Source organism: Hylaeus volcanicus, chromosome 2 (assembly GCF_026283585.1).
Source record: "Hylaeus volcanicus isolate JK05 chromosome 2, UHH_iyHylVolc1.0_haploid, whole genome shotgun sequence".
In the NCBI taxonomy this organism is placed as follows: Eukaryota; Metazoa; Arthropoda; class Insecta; order Hymenoptera; family Colletidae; genus Hylaeus; species Hylaeus volcanicus.
Genome location: NC_071977.1, coordinates 29,145,680 through 29,153,700, shown reverse-complemented (window position 1 = coordinate 29,153,700; position 8,021 = coordinate 29,145,680). Strand labels below are relative to the sequence as shown.

At 44.5% G+C, this 8,021-nt stretch overlaps 1 protein-coding gene across 2 annotated transcripts in view; it reads left to right on the top strand.

Moving 5' to 3' along the window:
- The first annotated feature begins 870 nt into the window (after positions 1-870).
- Positions 871-8,021, top strand: part of LOC128872081 (protein espinas-like) — a 113,016-nt gene continuing 105,865 nt past the window's right edge. The window contains exons 1-2 of one of the 2 annotated variants that reach the window (XM_054114411.1): positions 871-2,035; positions 2,534-2,769. The gene's annotated coding sequence lies outside the window, so the exon portion shown is untranslated. Of the gene's footprint in view, positions 2,036-2,481; positions 2,770-8,021 lie in introns of both variants that reach the window. The other variant, XM_054114410.1, reaches the window with a different exon arrangement.

Sequence of the window (8,021 nt, the reverse complement as noted above, 5' to 3'; positions counted from 1 at the left end):
TTCACGGGACGAACGGATGCACAATAAGACACAGATGTCTACAAAGTTGTGCCCCCGGGGGTGACTTTGCGCTTGCAATGTCAGACGAACACCTATCAGAAGCGCTTGCGAAGGAACGCGAAGAAAGAACCTCCCATCGTGTACATATGTCGAGGTACGCCTAACGAGGTATGGCTAATAAAGAAATTCATATTCGCGGGCCGTATACACGGTGTCCCAAAAATGTTGTAACACCTTGAAAGAGGTGGTTTGGGAGGTGATTTGAAACAACTTTTTCCTTAGCGAAAATGTTGTCCGAGGCTTCGTTGAGGAGATATTAACGGAAAACACTGACCCCAATCAGAGCGCGAGTATGCCGGTGGAGCGCCCGCGGTAGCGTATCAGCGCGTCCGCTTAGCGCGTAGCCTACGCTCCAACGGAATACGCGCGCTCTGATTGGTCGGGGTTTTCGCTTAATATCTCCTCAACGAAACCTCGGACAACATTTTCGCTAAGGAAAAAGTTGTTTCAAATCACCTCCCGAGCCACCCTTTTCAAGGTGTTACAACATTTTTGGGACACCCTGTATTCGTGAATATTCGATTGCGATTCTTTTCAAGATGCATCTCACGTATGTCTGATTATGAGCATCGGAGAGGTTAAGTTGATGCGCGCGAAAGAAAGGGCGAAACACGTTGGAACCGAAAGAGGTGAAAAAGAAGAGAAAAGATACAATGATGCGAGCAAAGTCGCAAACCGCGGGGGAGGGACGGGAGGAGAATGTCCGGTGGCATGTGGGAAGTGGGGGGTTGACGCAAGGAGAGAAGCAACCAGTCGATGGTGGCCAGTGGTGGGGGAAAAGGGCCTCATCTCAACAGCCAGTCCGATTCGAGTCTCTCGACTGCGTGTTGCCGTGCCATCGTTCGTACCAGAGTACACCCTTCCCAGTTTGCAACTGTGCGGAGGATACCTTCGAGCACCGTACCGAGACGAATCGTGTACCATTCGAGAATCGACCGCGAAGTGTCCTCTTCGCGAAGCATTTCGAGAAACGACGCGGCACAGCCACCGACCACTGGCCTAGACCGAGCGGAATCTCAAATTCGATCGTATCTATCGATTCACGAACCTTACTCCGAACGAAGAGGTTCTTATCCGTCGGTATTCGCGTATGTAGCCTCGGAATCGAGATGACAGATCCCACCGCGATGTTACTGCCACTGCCGTCTATACGCGCGAAGCGTTCCGATCGTTGAACCGCGAACAGTTACCGAATACGTCCGAGAAGCGGTGCTGTGAGATACGATAGTATTCCCGCGATGTTGTACTATTTCGATCGTTGCACTTCGTACATTTTTCGTAAGCGAATCGACAGGCTCTTAGACGAGAGTTAAGAACTTGGATGCGTACCATCGCCGCTACGAGACTCGTGTGTGACGAGATAGAAGAAACAGGGTACAAAAAAAACAGACTAAGCGAAAAAGGAATAAGCCCTTAGGGCTCGTGCATATCGACGACTTTGGCGGAATCAAAAGGATGCGCCTATATGTGACCGCGTACTCGAACGATCGTACAGTTCGAATGGGCTACACTGTTCCTTATTGGCTCTCGATGAGAAATCATGGACGGCGCTTAACTCGATTAAACAGTTCGCTCGGCGGAAAGTCGCTATTATGAAGGAGCCCTAAGATCGGCGGGGCGGAGAAGAGACCCAGAGGAAACGAGAGGGAAGAGAGCCGAGTCGAGCGTGTTCGTGTTCGGCTTGACTCGAGAGTGCAGTGTACGGTGATGCAGCGAGGATGCCACCGTCGTCGGTCCTCTCGACACGATATAGGACGGCGCGACGGTACCCCGTGATCTGTCGGGGCCCCACGGTTCTGTGCCACGGTGCAAGTGCAAGTGCAGGTGCAGCTGTGAAGTGGCGTCAGTTCGACGTCGAGAGCTCACGCGCGGGATATTACGCGGCACCGAGTGCTGCGTGAAAAGAAATTCGTGTTCGACGATGCGGGGGGTCGGGAACAGTGTCCAATGATTCGCGGAGTGACGCCTTTAACCCGTAATTACTACGCACATCAATTTCTTACACTTGTACCGCGCGTATGTCGACGATTAACGGGTCGAAATATTCTTTACGGCTAGATAACGCAAAAATTTTTGTTGGGCATGCGAAAAGTATCGTAATAATCGTAAGATCAGAATATCTCGTACTCTCGAACCAAAGAGAAAATCTAAATTCCGAGACATGTTTCACGCATAGAGTGAAATTTACGTCTAACCACCCCTGTACACGTATTTTTTTGGGTATTACAGAGGATTGGGTTTGGAGCATAAAAATTTGCAAAATTTTTGTTGGGCATACGAAAAGTATCGTAATAATCGTAAGATCAGAATATCTCGTACTCTCGAACCAAAGAGGAAATCTAAATTCTGAGACATGTTTCACGCATAGAGTGAAATTTTGTGTCTAACCACCCCTGTACACGTATTTTTTGGGTATTGTAGAGAATTGGCTTCGGAGCATCCTGATTGGTACAAATGTGTATTGGACGCCTAGAACAGTCGCGTAGTAATCACGGGTTAAGGGCAAATCGGTCGAACGAATATCGTTTGGTGGAACCTGTGAAACGTCGTTGTTTGTAAGAAAAAGGAGCAACGAGATCGCCGGGCGAGTAACGCCGATTACACGCTGGAAAGAGGATTTATACGCCGCGATCTCGTTGCGTTCGTGGATCTCGAGCTGTCCCGAGGAACGTAGGCTTCAGCATCCCGGCTGCAGAGAGAAAGCAACAGGTACGTGTAGTATGCGTTCCCGTATTCTCGGTGGTTGCACGTTGTAACGCTCGGTCGCGTTGCCTGTTCGTTCGCGCACGAAACGTGCGCATGCTCTTGATCGAAGATCTTGCCGTGCACAAGGCAATATACACCGGCAGCCAGCGGTGACTCTCCGTGTGTACGTGTCTTTCATCGCGGAAGAACTCCAGTTCAGCCGAGCCCCGTAGTCGAGGCCGTCTTCTTGCATCTGTTCCTCGTGCATACGCGTTTTGCTACTTTTGTGCTTCTTGCACTTTAGACGAGATGATCGCGCGAAATATTCGCTCGCGTACACTCGAGATACGGGTACGATTTAGATTTCAGATATTTCTCTGTTCGAGAGGATTATGTCGTTAAATCGAACCAAGTTCGAACTTGACGCTTGTAAACACGAGTCTCACATCCGACTCTGCTTCTCTTTTATAGTACTACTTCGAACGGTAGGCTTTTTATTCGATTCGACAGTTACAGTTGCAATTTTCTTTATGCTTCGCGTAAATATTAATAACCCGATCATTAAACGTAGATACGAATCTTTATTCTCAGCAATTCGCCTCGGTACTAATTAAACTCATTATCCTCCGGGAAACGAACGTTACGAAATAACAAAGTAACTTTGATCGTCCCGCGACTTTCAACCGGCAATCGTTAACGAAGATTTACATCCTCGTTTGCTTCGCCTCTTCATCGCTTTCGTATTTGGAGAGTCGATCGAATTCGGCCCGATGTTCTCTTAATGTATCGTTACCAAACGCGAGACGCTGTTTCCACGTAGATTTGTATTAAGATTACGAGATGTTGTTATGCCCGTTACGCGAACGCGAAAGTCCGTAACTGGGCCCTGTTTAGGACCTCGATGGGCTACCAACTCTTTTCGGAGAATGTTAATTGGTCGTTTCACGAATTATAAACCACCGAGGGGAGAGAAGACTCCGTGGCGACTTGGTATCGCGTCCATTAACATACCTGTGTTCGCCCTATCGTTGGTCGTTGTACGCTAGCGACGCTTAACTCTAACGACGCAAAAAGATACTAATTACAGTAACCTGCAGCCACTTCTTCTACGCCGGTGCAGGACCGTAGCCCACTTTCCTTATTTTCCAGTGTTTCGTTTGGGTCGGCCGTGGGTAGCAATTATGGCAATTTAGACTAATTATTGCCATTTATTTGCTTTCTCGATTCCACCGATGGAAATTGCCAGTGTTCGTTTGCGAGTGTTCCGACGGTGCCGCGAAAACATTCCCAGGACGACGGCATGTAATATTATATACACACCGCGATCGTAATCGCACGAACGAGATAAGCGAGCTCGACGTAAATTGGATTTCGCGAGTGATAGGCATCCTGGTAGGAATACAACGAACCCTTTAGTCTGACAAGGATACAAATTGTGACGCTCTTCGGTGGGCGTTTGCATGCTGATAGCATTTCAAGTTTCCCTTTTCTAAACGAGGGAGCGCTATATAATTTAGAGTTTGTGTTCAAATACGATATATTGGTAAAAAAAAAAAAAATCGATTCGATGGGAAAGTTTTCGGACAAGCTTGAAGTTTATTTAATAATAAACGTAACAAAAATAAATCTAGAGTCGAGGGACACTGCGTTTTTCAATAGTGAAAGTTTCGCCTCTGTTAGGTAATAGTTGGGCCTCTGACAGTATTTATGTTCAAGATGGCAGTGTGAAAAACACGCTTTCGAAATAGGTCTCAGTCTCAGTTCGAATCTAGAAGAGAACAGACATCCTTCCGTGTTCTTTAAAATAAAGAATATTTGATATAACGTATTTAATGTGAATTTGTCCTTTTACAAATCCCATAATCCAATAACACGAACCGCGAGTCACTTTGGTATAGCTTCATTAAAAGATCGTGCGTGGGTAATCTCGTGGTTACGACGATCAGGGGTGCGCATGATGGCGACCTTTCCGTTCGTGGCTACGGAATTGCCGGATTTTACACTTCGAGGTTAATCGCGTGAACTACCGTCGCTCAAGAAGGAATCTGTGTTACGCGAATCCGTGTCGATCCGCGGTGGTACGTCGGTCAACAAAACAAGAAGGTTATCGAGGGCGCTACCCGGTAATTAGAAACTCTCGAAATTCTCGGAAGCACAGGGCTGTGTTTACGGACGCCACCGATGAGATGTCAGGCGATGTGATTTGCGTGATTTGCGTTTTTATTTAAGTGATAAGGTACATAATAAACCTTGTTACACTACTGTGTGATTCGCTATTTTTGTCGCTTCGTCGTTCTAGTCGCGTACTTCCATACCGTTCTTTCTTTCTCTTCTACCTACCATTCTTTCATCCCTCTCTCATCCTTCCATGCCTCTAATCTATCGCATTTACATTTTCTTTTTATCACGGGTCGTTCACTCATTTCTTCACTCATTCCTTCACTCATTCCTTCACTCATTAGTTCGCGTTTATCTGTATGTACATTTTATGTCACGGTTCTTTCACGCATTCTCTCGTTCTTGCGTATTTTTCTCTCTTATAACAGGCAATGTGATTCGATTCAATAGTTGCTTCAATAGTTGTTTATTTTAAGTCCATGGGTACAGTTTTCCAGTTTGTACTGCCTTTCTTTACAATTTTTACAACATGTATCTTAAATATATGTCCATCCTTTTTGGTATCCTATTTTATCTATGTATCTATTAGGTAGACCGAAAGGTAATGTCGTTTCTCTTACATTAAACTCAAACTTTCCAATCAATTTCTATCTTTAATTCGTTATATAATCGTCCTCGTTGTCGGCAGCCTTTTGTCACCTAGTGTGCAAATTTTCAATGCCAGAAAAATCAATGACCTGATAAACGATAAACAAGTATTTAAGATAGCAAAAACGACATTACTTTCCAGTCCACCTAATATATGTATGTTAATTTTAACAAACATTATATAAACCGATATAAAAATTATATATGGTACTATGCGTATACCGTATTATCTTTTGACTGTTACAACAGTACTTACATCTACTCGCATACTTGTATTTGCAATTTAATCATCACATTTTATATATAAATGTCTTTAAGCGTTAGAAAAATTATTCGTTTTAACTACTATAATAGATATGGAAAAAAAGACTATACATATAACACTTTGTATCATAATACTTTAGATTATTCATCAGGCTTTGTTTTACTTCACTTTTAATATCTTACTTACTATTTATTCTTATTTAACTAATAAGCGGTTGCCTTTGCTTCTAATTGACTCTTATATTGCCAAAATATAATACTTGTTTCTCTATATCCTATCTTTGCTTGCATCTATACTTAGTTTATTTGTATTTTTGTCCGAGCTTCTGTGAATTGCATGCTCGTGCGTTTACAAAGTTATAACCCTAATCAGGCAATGTGACCTGTAAAGAGAACAAACACGATGTAAACAGTTCGTCGCGTGGAACGTGGTACGGAAAGGTCCAGGAACCGCGGTGTATTTAATCGCGCGTCTAATCCTCTTGTGTATCGTGTCACGTATACAGTGCGAAGCTGCGACTGTACCAGTCGGTCGAGTGGATATCGCGCACCGTGCTTGGCTTAATCGTTTTTATGTCCTTCACGATTTTACAGACCGTGGCACGTGACAGTCGCAAGACCATGAACGACCTTGTAGTTCCTGTCACGGTCTTTCATAAAAGTCCGTTGCGCCGTTCGAGTCGTCTTATTGCGCCCCGGGATCGTGTAATGACGCAGTGGTTAAATTTCTCTTTCCCTTTTTGGTTGTTCCTTTCGACGCCAATTATTCGTTGCGTCTACCGCGTCTACGATCGACCATTCGACGTTCGCCACTGTTTCGTACGTAATCGAGACCGTCTCTTTTTCTTTCCCTCGTTTCGATTTAAATTTCGTTTTCGGTTAATCTCATAATCCGGGGCGCGCGTTTCCCCTGCAATTTTCAATAGCGTTTATCAGCTGTGACCGCCGTACCACGGAAAAAAAGGTAACCGACAATTTCGCTAAACGGTGGAGTTACTTATCGACCCGATTTCGCTTTTTGTTTCGTCTTACCGGCACAGCCGCTCCCATTATTTTCGATCGAGTCTCCCGACGGAAATATTTATAATAACGAGACGAGCAACAAGAATCGGGCGTTCTTAAATGTGTTAAGGATACGGGAGAGAAGACGCGCGATATGATAAATTGTTATCGACGAAATTCTTCTTTTTCCCTCGATGAAGATTTTCGTTGGAATGAAATTTCTAGACGGGATAATTACTCGGTGTCGGTTAATCGACGGCGATCGAGGCTCGCGAGACATCGCTTACCCGTTAATTACCGGCTTCCATTATTAATTCGAGCAGGTTGTAATCGGCCGTGTTCATCCCCATTAGATGGCGCCTTTAATTAATTATTTTTGCGGCACACCTCGTTACGAGTAGCAGAATGTATCGGGCAAAGCCGAATAGCGTGCGACAGGGGCATGACGGAGAGGATCGTACTCGAATTCGACCATGATCGATGGGCCCACCTGCGATCTCGAAAACTTTTCTCGCGATACAACGTCGATAGAAATGGAACAATGCGAGAGCGACGCGCTCCCTTGTGTACGCGTTAATTTCACCTCGGTCGTATTAAACGAATCATTTGTCTGATTTAATAACGCATCGGCGAAATTGACCACGCGAGAAACTTAATTCACGATAATTATTGTAATTTATGGTAATGGGAGGGTATTAAACCCCTTTCGGTAGGTCTCCGCGGTCCTTAAATTAAAAATCGCGAGAGCAGCGAAATTTGCATAAAGACGAGCAAAAGTAAAGCGACAACTGCTCGTCGAGAATTATCCTCGACAAAACGGGAAAAAGAAACCGTGACGTGGGCAAAGGAGGGGTGTTAAGAAATGCTCATTTTTCGCATCGCCTGGAAATGAAAAATTCATGCAGGATCTTTTAGAGCGTCTCCCGAGGAACAAAAAATGTCGTTATCACTTTCGCGAGAAACGATGGGAAAGTTGTCAAAGATACGTTCAAAGTATGAATGCGATGATAACGGAACTTGCGTATAAGTATATTGCGTATATATTACGTACGTACTTAGAACTTACGTACGCGGAAAATATGAATATAAAGCGAGCACGATTCCGACGTATGGAAGTTACAGAATTAGAGTTTCAGAAGAGTGGTCTAACATTCCATCGGAACTTAACAACAATCGGAACAAAAAATTAAGACCAAAGGCGTGCACACCAAATATTAAGTAAGATCAATATTGTTCATATTGTT